The sequence below is a fragment of the Capsicum annuum genome, chromosome 10, assembly GCF_002878395.1.
Source record: "Capsicum annuum cultivar UCD-10X-F1 chromosome 10, UCD10Xv1.1, whole genome shotgun sequence".
NCBI lineage: Eukaryota > Viridiplantae > Streptophyta > Magnoliopsida > Solanales > Solanaceae > Capsicum > Capsicum annuum.
Window position 1 is genome coordinate 167477602 of NC_061120.1, and position 12445 is coordinate 167490046.

The 12445-nt window shown below is 35.6% G+C and overlaps 2 non-coding genes across 2 annotated transcripts; both read right to left on the reverse strand.

Annotated features, from left to right (window-relative positions):
- Positions 1-718: 718 nt before the first annotated feature.
- LOC124888233 lies at positions 719-825 on the reverse strand. Its single transcript, XR_007046364.1, has one exon. It is a non-coding gene; the product is annotated as a small nucleolar RNA R71 (small nucleolar RNA).
- Positions 826-5793: 4968 nt separating this feature from the next.
- Positions 5794-5901, reverse strand: LOC124888330. The gene has a single exon (XR_007046455.1). It is a non-coding gene; the product is annotated as a small nucleolar RNA R71 (small nucleolar RNA).
- Between the last annotated feature and the right edge of the window lie 6544 nt (positions 5902-12445).

Here is a 12445-nt window from a genome sequence, read left to right on the forward strand (position 1 = left end):
TCTAGTTTTTAATATACATTATGGGTTAACACTGAGTTAACTCTCAACATACATAGGATTTGAAAACAAGTTTGTACTCCTTATGGATACAACCCCGAATTTTGTTGAGTTTATATTGATGACAACCACCTTGCACTAAAATAGTGGTGTAAGTTAAGTTTCATAAAAAATGGCACCATTGTCGGGGAGTGAAACTTAGTTTTTGCTTGTGTGGTGTTGTTAGTAACTTTAGATTTACCTGTAGTGTTGCACTGTATTTTAGTTTTTGCTTGTGGTCTTTTGAATGGGTGACTATTATTGCACCCAAATAACCATGAGCCGAGAGGGGATCAACAACAACTCATCATATAAATTTGTAGAGTTTATGGATCATCTTAGTAATGAGGAGTATGCTAGTTTCAACCGTATTCCACCTACATAGGAAAATATAAAATTTTATTTCACAAGTATGATGCTCTACTTGCTCCATATGAAAGGGTTGTTTGGGTGTCAATCACATAAAAATTAAAATTTTTATTTGAAGAACTTTATTGAAGTATGCTCTCCATTTGATGTCGCCCATATCTCCCAAGATTTTATTTGATTGAGGCTTTTACCGTTCTCCTTAATGGGTGAAGCAGTGTTGTGGTTGAGATCTCTACCTGCCTGGTCCATCACATCTTGGGTTGAGCTTAAGTATGGCGTTTTGGATCAAGATTTCTCTTTTTCAAAGATGTTGAAATTAAGGGACAATATTACAAATTTTCCTCAATATATTGGCGAGCCTTTATATGAAGTATGACAAAGGTTCTAGGATAAAATCATGCAATGTCCAAACCACGAAATTCTTGAGAAGCTACTTCTCCAAATACTTTATCAGGCATTAGATCAATTGAATAGAACCATGGTTGACAACACATACAGAGGTTCCCTTATCAAGTTGACTTATAAAGTTGCATCAAGCGTGTTAGATTAAGTGACTAAGTTATCTCGAGGTTGGCACATAAAGGATGCTGATGTGGCCATGGAGGCTTCCTCTGCATCCTTTATGGGTTAAGATCAAAGAAAAAAAGAGGAGGAAAGAGATGCAAACATGAACAAGGTGAGATAACACCTTGAATTTCTTACTCAACATGTGATGGGAACCTCTTTTGAAGGAGTCAATCCTATAGATTCAAGGAATGTTAAGGTGTATGAAGATGCAGAAAGGGAGATACTTGAGGAAGAGATGAGATTATTTCCAATAAAATTGGAGGGTTTACACATGTCATACCAAAGGCAAGGTGGGAATCAAGGTCGGAACAATGAGAACCAAAATATGTCCTTTGTTAAAACATAGAGATGTTTAAAGACGTCTTGGACCGGATCTTGGTAGGAGTCGAGGGAACCAAGAAGATAGTAAGGGAAATGAGGAGTGACTTCTACAAGTTACATCAAATGGTAGAGTTTCATTTAACCGCCATCCAATAGTTAGAGACAAAATCAAATCAAATATAGACACACTTAATACAAGATAAAATGGAGATATACCAAGTGGTATGGTAACGAATGCTATTATCACTGGAAGTGGGAAAACTCTTGGCATGGGAGTGGAGCTTGATGATGACCTTGATAGGAGAGAAAATTATGAGCAAGATAATATGAACAGAAAGAGGCCAAATTATGGCATGTTAAAGGCAAATAAAGTTATCATTAAAAATTCAAAGGTGAAAGAGCCTCAAATTGTCTCTATACCACTAATTACAATTCCTCCCCCTTTTCCCCAAAGGCTCAAGAAAAAAGGGGACAATACCAAGTTCAAGAAGTTTCTTGAAAAATATAGCAACCTAACCATCAATATTCTTTTGATAGAAGCCTTGCAAGAAATACCGGGGTATGCTAAGTTTATGAAAGAATTAGTCTCCCAAAAGTAGCTTATGGAATCATCATTATTGTACAATCATGTCAAGCATAATGGTGGAAAAGAAGGAAAACCCCAGTGCACTCACAATACCTTGCACCATCGGAATGTTCAAATTTGTAAAGGTCTTATGTGACCTCGGGGCGAGCATTAATTTAATGCCATATGTTGTATTTCACAAGCTAGGTTTTGGAAAACTAAAACCTACCACTATGAGATTATTAATTGATGACAAAACCATCAAGAAACCTATGAGGATACTACATGATGTGCTAGTAAAAGTTGATTATTTCATCTTTCCAGCTGACTTTGTAATCTTTGATTGTGCAATTGACCATGAATTCCCTATTATTCTTGGAGGGATGTTTTTATCCACCGGAAGGGAATTGGTTGATATGGAGTGTGATGATATGGAATTTTAAATAAATGATGAAGAGTTTCTTTCAATGTATGAAAATCCATGAAACACCCAATGGACTTGCAAGTAGTCTCGGTAATCGATGTCATTGATGATGAGATAATGAAGTATGTTGATATGAATCTTAAGAATGACCCATTGGTGGGAGTTTTGTGGAATTGTGGAAGTGATTAAATCAAAGAGTTTGATGAAATGGTTTTCTATTTACCAGGACTTAGATCTTATACCAAAAATTTAATAAAGTTAGATCTTGATCTAAAAAACTGCGAGAGTTCACCCATGAATCCATATATCCCCGAGCCACCTCAACTTGAATTGAATTCTTTGCCTCCATATCTTCGGTATGTATTATTGGGTAATGATCACACTTTGCCAATTATTGTTGCAAGTGATCTCGAGCCCTACCAAGTGGAAGCCTTGAACGTTATAGTAAAGAAATTCATTCATGCTATTGGATGGACGATTCCGAATTTTATAGGAATAGCTCCCAATATTTGTTCCCAAAAGATTAAACTAGAGCAAGTTCATGTCCCAATTGTTGAACATCAAAGAAGTCTCAACCAACCCATATAAGAGATGGTTAAAAAGGAAATTCTAAAGAGGCTTGATGCGAGAGTTATCTACCCGATCTCAAATAACACTTAGGTTAGTCCAATGCAATATATCCCAAAGAAGGGTGGCATAATAGTAGTAAAAAATGAGAATAATGACCTTATCCCTATCTGCTCAGTCACGAGGTGGATAGTTTGTATGGACTATTATAAGTTAAACTCTTGGATCGAGAAGGACTATTTTCCAATGCCATTTATGTATCAAATGCTAGATAAGTTTGCCAAGCGGGGGTGGTATTGATTTCTTGACGGACACTAGGGGTACAACTAAATTTTCATGGCCCCAAAAGATCAAGAAAAGACAACATTTACTTGTCCTTATGGCATGTTCGCCTTTAAGCGCATTACTTTTGGGTTGCGTAATACTCTAGCAGCATTCCAATAATGTATGCTATATATCTTTGTGGATATGCTTGAAGGCTTGATGGAGGTGTTCATAGATGACTTCTATATCATAGGGTAGTCATTTGAATCATGCCTCCCTCACTTTAGCAAAGTGATTGAAAGGTGTGTTGAAACCAATCTAGTTTTGAATTTGAAAAAGTGCCACTTCATGGTGAATAAGGGAATTATTCTTGGTTAAAAAATATCTGGGGTTGGTATCCGAGTGGACCAAGAAAAAGTCAAGGTGATGTCTAAGTTACCTCCTCCTATCTCCGTGAAGGGTGTGACAAGCTTTCTTGGTCATGTGGGTTTTTATAGACGATCCATAAAGGATTTTACAAAGATTGCACACCCTTTGTGAAAACTCCTTGAAAAAGAGGCAAAATTTGAGTTCAATGATGAGTGTTTGAAGGCATTTAATCATATCAAGGAGCTTCTTATTACAAGCCCTATTATTTTTACCTCGAATTGGTCTTTACCCTTTGAACTAATGTTTGATGCAAGTGGTGTTAATCTAGGTGCGGTGTTAGGCCAACAGAAGGAGAAGTTGTTCCATCTGATCTTGGACATATTTATATGTCCAAGCACCAATATTAACCCATAATATGACTTGTTCTAGATCAAAAATGTGTTATTCTTATTGTTTTTATGTGTAATTGCATGATTTAGCCAATGGACATGATTAGTGATACAGAGTGGATTCTTGATGGAATTGGACAAAATTGGATGCATGACGGGAAACAAGTAATGATTGACGTTTGGGATTGATTGTATGAACTTGAGAAGAAGTGGATTGAGCTCAAAAAGCATGCATTTGAAGTCGGAAGCAATGAGCTGAGGAGGATTAAATTTTCGAAAAAGAGGTAAATTCCAGTGGGGACTTGTGATAGGTCCGTAGCGCGTGCCCTACTCCCCTAGACTATCCCATCCAGCGTGAGCCTTACTCCCTTGGATTGGACCATGTGGTGTGAGACCTACTCCCTTGCACTGGGTTATTTGAACTTCATTATTCCAAGATTACATTTTGGTTGATTAATTATTCATTTTTAATGTTGAATCCGAACATGAATGGGTAAACACCCTTGTTCTAGGGTTGAGGCCGAAAATATGATTGTCCTTTAATATTCTTTATCGTAGTTTATTGTTGAATTATAATATGGGTTATTCTTAATATCTTGTGCTTATTATTTTGATGATTGACCACCATTAAAATAAACCTATATTCCTATATGAATTCGAGAGAAGAATCATAGGTTAGAACGAAGAGGTTAAGGAGCAAGGTTCTTATTCCTTTATAAAATAAGGAATTTGAATTAGCATCTAGGATCGAGATATTCCTAGAAGCCTTGTTTGATTCACTTGTAGGAAGATAGCTTAGTGCATCTAATTGGATTATTGCATCCCCTCTCAACGATGTTGTTATAATATCTAGTTAGGTAGAAGATTAGAGGATCGAGAGACCATGGCCATACTCTAAACCCTACGAATCAATAACCCAATAATCAACTAAACTACGATAAGAATAGAGATTTGAAAGATTGTTAAAAGTGTCTCAACCCTGGAATTCTCACTATTATTGTTTCCAATCCTGCTTACATTGCTATTGTTGCATTTTGTTATTTCTTTATTAATTATATTTTTACTTAAAACTTCACAATTATCTTGATACTTCAAATCACTTAATACATTCTTGTCAAAAACTAAAGTTGGTTGAAAAGCTAGTTACATAGTCCTCGTGGGTACGATATCCGACTATCTTAGTCACTATATTACTTGTACGATCGCGTGCACTTGCATGTGCGTTAGACCGTAACAAGTTTTTGGTGCTGTTGCCAAGGACTATTATTATTAGTACTTTTCTAAATTTTTTGTTTTTGATAATTATTTTAACTGTTAATGACTTGATCTGAGTGGCTGACTTTTGCAGGACTAGCGAGGTATCGGGCTGGTAAGAGATAGAGAGTTGGTAGAGCCTTATTCAAAACCAGAGCAGACATTTCAGCAGAGGCAAAAAGCTCACTATCCAATTCAGCAAGTTCAAATGGCGGAGCAAAGAGATCCTAATCTTATTAATCTAATATATCAAAATGCTGCATGTGGTCCAGCTCTGGCAATTGCAGTTGCTCCTTCTCGAGCAGAAGCCAGGCTATTCGTGATATGGCAATCCTACTTACGAACCATGCTACTAATTGTATCCAAAAGCCATAGGTGGGTGGTCAGTTTGAATTGAAGTAGAATATGGTAACTGTTGTGTTTGAGTGGACAATTTGTAGGGCTCTCACATAAAGATCCACAACAGCACATATATACTTTCTTGGAAATCAGTGATACCTATATTCCTACTGGGGTATTCACTGATTATAATAGACTAATGCTATTCCCTTTTTGTTAATTGGGGAATAAAAGAGGTATTTATATGCTGAACCACCAAAATCCATCACTTCCTGGGATGATCTGGCTCAAAAATTCCTTATGAGATTCTTTCCTTCAGGGAAGACAACATGCTTGAGAAGAGAGATTCTGAGATTTAGGCAGAAAGAAGGAGAAAATCTTTACCAAGATTGAGAAAAATTTAAGGGTATGCTTAGAAATTTCCCTCACCACAATCTAATAATGTACTAGTTCATACTTTCATAGAGGGTTTTGAGCCCAACACCAAGATTCTCTTAGATTCAGTAGCAGGTGGGCAAACTTTTGAGCAGACTTATAATGAATTATATATATTGATGAATTAGATTTCACAAGGGAATCCTGAGTGACATGCTGAATCAAGGAGTAATCCTAAGAAGGTTGCATATGTGTTGGAGGTAGATCAGTTTACTGCTTTATTAGCTCAGCTCGCTGCACTACAAAATCAAATAACTAATCAGTTCAACAGTATGCAGTTAGGGGTTACATAACCGGCAACCACAGATAATGCAATTCAAATGGAGAATGCATGGTGTTAGATTTATAGAAGCAGTGAGTATGCAGCAAATGATTGTGCAGTTAATCCAGATTCTGTAAATTATATGGGGAATGCTAATCATCAAAGGCAGTAGAACTATGGTAACACTAACAATCCAAATTGGAGGAATTATCCTAATTTCTCATGGGTGAAAATCAGGAACAAAACAACTATCAGTACAAGGGGCTAGTACAACAAAATCAATAGCAGTAAGTTTAGATTAATCAGGCCACAATCAAATGAGTAATATGGAAAAGTTGTTGAAATAAGTTATGGCTTCTCAAACGTAGCTGGCAGCAAATATGAAGAGTTAACGGTTGATTACAAAGAATTTAGATATGCAAATTGGTCAGATTGTAGGAGCGCAAAACACTAGACCTTAGTGAGGTCTACCTAGTGATACTGAGGTGAATCCAAAACAGGTAAACAGAATCACTACTAGGAGTGATTTGCAGCTAAAGGAATTAGAACCTAAAAAAGTAAATCTCAAGTCTACTGATGGTGATACTAAAGTGAATGAGGATAAAGTGGTTGAACAAAAAATTGCAAGTAATGGAACCAAGGTAAGGAAGAAGACTCTACCTCCATCTTTCCCCCGAAGGCTTCGAAAGCACCAAGAAGAGACTAGTTATAAGAAGTTTTTAGAGCTTTTGAAGTAGGTTAATATCAATCTTTCTCTTGTTGATATTTTGTAGAGTGTTTCAAAGTATGTGAAGTATATGAAAGAAATAGTGGTAAACAAGAACAATTTGACAGAGTATGCTATAGTAGAACTTTCTGAGGACTGCATATCCAAGATTCACAATAAATTGCCACAAAGCTAAAAGATCCAGGAAGCTTCACATTTTAGATTACCATTGGACAATCCATTAGTGCCAGGGGTTTATGTGATTTAGGGGCAAGCATCAATCTAATGCCTTATCTTGGTACATTTTGAGAGTCCCAAACCTATAACTATTATCTTGTAATTAGCTGACAGGTCTCTTGCTAGGCCTGACGGGATCATTGAAGATATATAGGTACAAATGGGATTGCTTATTTTCCTAGTGGATTTTGTTACTCTTGACTTTGATGCTGATTCGATTGTTCTATTTATTTTAGGATGTCCATTCTTAGCAACTGAGAAATCTTTTATTGATGTAGATGCAGGGAAGATGGCCATAAGACCTCATGAAAAGGTTGAGGTTTTTGATATGTATAAGGAAATGAAGTTGCCTGCTATATATGAAAATTACTTGCTATTACAATAGTAGACCTTAAGTCTGAGCTCTACCTTCTATTGTCTAATGACCCACTTGAGTGAGCTTTGATGGGGTATTATCTCTATGGTGATGTTGAGGAACTTGAAATGGTGAAAATTATGGATTTAGCATTGATTGACACTAGAGTTACTGAGTTTGAACCATTGGGGTAACTCATTTGATGTTTGCTTGTAGAATATAGATAGAGTCTTGGACTATTGTAAAGAGACAAATTTTGTACTAAACTAGGAAAAGTGCCACTTTTTGGTCAAGGAAGGAATTTTCCTTGGTCATAAGGTGTCACACAAAGGACTTGAAGTAGAAAGAGCCAAATTTGAATTTATTGGAAAGCTACCTCATTCGGTGTCATTAAAGGGAGTGAAAAGCTTTCTTAGGCACACGTGATATATAGGCGCTTTATTAAAGATTTTTTTGAAGATCACAAGTCCAATGTATAAGATTTTAGAAAAAGAGGCTAAGTTTGATTTTGGGACAGAATGTCAGCAAGCATTTGAGGGTTTGAAGAAAAGGTTGATAGAAGCACCCATCTTGATTTCTGCTAATTGGGCATTACCATTTGAGTTAATGTGTGATGCAAGTGATGTGGCTATGAGGGTGGTGTTGGGGAAACAAAAAGGCAATGTATTTCACTCTATTTACTATGCAAGTAAAGTCTTAGATGTAGCCTAGGTGAATTACATAGTAACAGAGAAGGAGATGTTAGCGCTCATTTTTACATTAGATAAATTTAGATCTTATTTGGTGGGCACCAATATAATCTTTTATACAGAACATGTGGCTATCTAGTATTTGTTTAACAAAAAAGATGCAAATCCACGATTGATCAGGTGGGTACTCTTTCTTCAAGAATTTGATCTAGAAGTTTGTGATAATAAGGGAGCTGAAAATCAAGTGGCAGATCATCTTTCAAGGCTTGAGAGTCTTGATCCCATTACTGATGATAAACTTTGCATCCGAGAAGAGTTTCCAGATAAGAAATTATTGGCACTAGATGAGTTTGAGATTCCTTGGTATGCAGTTATTGTGAATTTTTTAGTAAGTGGAATTTACCTTCTCGAAGCTATCAGTGAATAGGGAAAGAAGTTATTACATGATTCTCATGCATATATATGGAATAATCCCTATTTCTTTAAACAAGGTTGTAATACCCCACACTTTTTTTAGCTTAATTTCGCTCCTAGAATGTCAAGGGTTAGTTTCCAAAATAAATAACCTTTGTTATGTATAGAATTTTCCAGATTTAGACCCTTAATTGTATATAGAATTTGCTCATCTTTCCATCGAAACTAATTTCGCCTAAATTCGATACTCGATTGAGAAGTTATGGCATTTTAGTGTTGATAGGGTCTCAAATTGAGAGTCACCGCATCGCAGTGAAGGCCAGAATGGCAATTGTCAATTTTCAGTGAACCTTCATGATATGTCCACATCATGGTGAAGTCCAATTTCCCATTTATCAAATTCTCGTAGCCCAATGCGATGGTACCACATCGTGATGATGGCCTAAATGGGATTTCAGTAGCATACCGCAATAGCTCCGCGTAGCACTAAACTTCTAGTTCCCAGTTGTACTATCTCCAAAGAGCAACAACAATAGTGGTATGTCACGGTGGCATGCCAATTCAGGATCTTTCAGTTTTGATGAAAATTTTAAAAAGGGCTATTTGATCAATTCCCAAGCCCCCAATTCGTCCAAAACAAAAAATTAAACCTATTCTAAGCACTTTATGCTTATTTTCATCCATTCTCTCCCAAAGAAAAACCCTAGAGCTCAAAACTTAAGCTCTAAGAAATCAAATTTCCTCCATTGTTTCTCCAAGAAAATCCAAAATTGAGGATTCCCAAATCAAGATAATCAAGAGTTCATCTTCAAAAGAAAAAATAGAGATCCAAGTTCAAGCTTTCTTAGAAATTTCATCAATTAAGGTATCTGGAGTTTATGAACAAAGATCCTCTTTTATCCTTGTACCCAAAACCAAGTTTTTATTTTAAATTTATATGATTTTGAATGATTATACATGAGTTTTAAATTAGGGTTCATACCCATTATTGCTAATTGCAAGATTATGAGATTTCAAGTGATTTAGAAGTTGAATTGTATGGTTATTTTCATATTTTCATGACTATTGCAGTAGATTTCAGATTTTGAGATGAATTATCATTGTTTTCATTACCAAGCACAATTATTATGATGTTTTGACATGAGACTGATGCATGGGTTATTATCACTGGATTAAATATTATTATTTCAAGAAAGATTATGCTTTAAGCATCAGATGATCAGTTTATTTTCAAATTTCCAGTAAATATTTGATCTTTTGATCCTCATATAAGATTTGGAATCCACTTTACAGATTTATTATAGATTACAAAAATTAGATTAGCTTTACTTACAGATTGAATCAGATAAATTCATAATTGGTTTCGTAATAACTCTTATGCTAGCTTTTAAAGTGGATTTTCAATAGAATGAGCATACAAATTAAAAGGGAGTAGTATTTAGCACCAAGCTAGCAGTGTGGGATTAGCGTGCCCTATCTTCTATATAACTACGTAGCTAATATAGGTACAGATTATCATATTATTCCCATTTCTATATGTAATGCTCCGAGAGTACACCCTGGGCGTCACACGGTGCTTACAATCCTGAGGCACCACAAGCTAACCTATGAGTTGGTACCTGCTGTGAGCACTGAATAATAATATCATAATTGTGGAAGAACAACTGATATGCCATATGGTTTTAATAACTGAATTCAAAACTGAAATATGAGTCTATAGAAATAACTTACTGAATCTGATAAAATACTGATAAACTGGATAACTAACAGTAATTTCTGAATACTGAATAACTAAATCTAATGTCTGATAAGCCTCTAAAACTGAATGATTGTGAGTTGATGGGATAGGCCCCAACTAACTCCAACTAACTACTAAACTGATACATGAAATAAATTAAGTCTATCCTTAAAGTATAAGGACTCACCACTGCTACTGCTGAGGATCTGATAGATCTTATCATGAGCCGAGAACTGAGTGACAGAACCTATGATATGATACATCATAGCACAAAAGAAAAGATATGCGATCAGTAATTTGAATGTACTGGTATGCTAAATGAGGTAGGCTGATAATGCATGGTTTCATGAATAGAACTAATAATTAACTGAATATGCATGTAAAGCATAGAGTACTGAATAAAGAGCATAAAGTCTGTACGTACTGGGAATATATGAAAATCTATAAATACTGAGTATGCATAAAAATCAATAAATACTAAAGAGACATGAAAATATATAGATATTGAGGATGCATGACCAACAATATAATAGGAACTGAGTAAAATTTGTAAATTGAAATACTGAAATAACTAAAATCTGTATGCTTTGGTCAAACAACACTAAAACTGAATAACTGAACTGGGACTATAACTGAGACTGTATCTGAGAATATGGGAGGTATCATCTAACTGACATTCCCTAATTTAAGCTAATCGAGGTCCAAACTGTAACCCAGTTAAAAGGATGTTAATATCATGCCACAGGTACTAACACGGACTGTGTGGATCCACTAAACTAATATAATGTTCAAAGGACTAAGGGTGTTAATCCTGAACTGAGGGATGACCGCTGCGAGATAGTCAAGCCTAATATGACGGGTGATTTCTCATGTCCTATCTTGGCTACGTAGTTCTGGAGTATAGGGACTGTTACTAACGACTCTACTTATCGGATGGGGAAGCCGCCATCCCTACACTCGCTCGATGCTAAATCCTACTCCCAACTGAAAGACACTGAAATACTAGACTGCTCTGAGTTTAACTGACTAATATTTGACTATTCTGATAATGCTCATAGTATGTTCTGAGGACTATTCTGTAATGTACCGAAACTAGACTAAATAAACAGCTATGGTTTTTGGGTATTAAATACCCCTAGGACTCAAAACAACAATAGTAAAAAGACACTAAAGCTTGGGGGACAAAATATGAAGGCTTTTATTAAATCAATCACTCTTGTAGGCATTTTATCAAACATTTTAGTTCATGGTTTAAAACAATCATAGGAATGTCATTGAACTTATAGAAATAGCATGAATTTGATATAATGGTATTAAATTATAGTTTAATTCAATAAATAATAATATTAAAACATGGAGGATTGAATAATAACAATAATTTCATGGTGACATGGTATAAAATCAATAGTACATAGAGATTCATGGATGAAGTCATAATTTTAAATCAAATAGCTTGAAAAGATCAAAACTTGAAATTTCAATCGGTTACTTGGACTCCATGGTGATAGGAATCCATGGATGAACATCTAACATATCTTAATTGATGGATTTCTTGAAGTTCTTGGTGAATTCTTGAGGATTGACCTTGAATTTGAGAGCTAGGATTCTTGATTGGGAGAGAATGCCTTTTGATTTGCGGGAAATTAATTAAAGAATGATTTTAAAAAAATTTTAGGGCTTAAATATCACACCTAGGTGGACTAAAATAATAGGGAAATGACTGTTTTTTCCATGAACATTATATTAATTTTTCATCAAAAATTTCCAAAAAACACCCTTGGCGCAGCGCGGCGCTATCATGCCGTGTCACTGGAATTGGACAATTGGGAAAATGCAAGGTGAAACAATGTTGCATAATAACATTGCCACCTTGTTTGTGACCTGGAAGCTTACCGTAACATGGTGGCATCGCGCTATAACACTAAAAAATAACAAATACTAATCTGCCCTTTGGCGTGATGCGTCAGGATCATGATACCTCACTGGAAATTGCCAATCATTATTTGGACTGGCTACGCGACGTATTGGGGACTAAAACGATCAGTTTTAATGACTAAAACTAAAAATCAGCATAACTTCTTACCCGATTATCAGATTTGGGCAAATTTATATCGTTAGAAAGCTAATTGGATTTCCTATGTAATG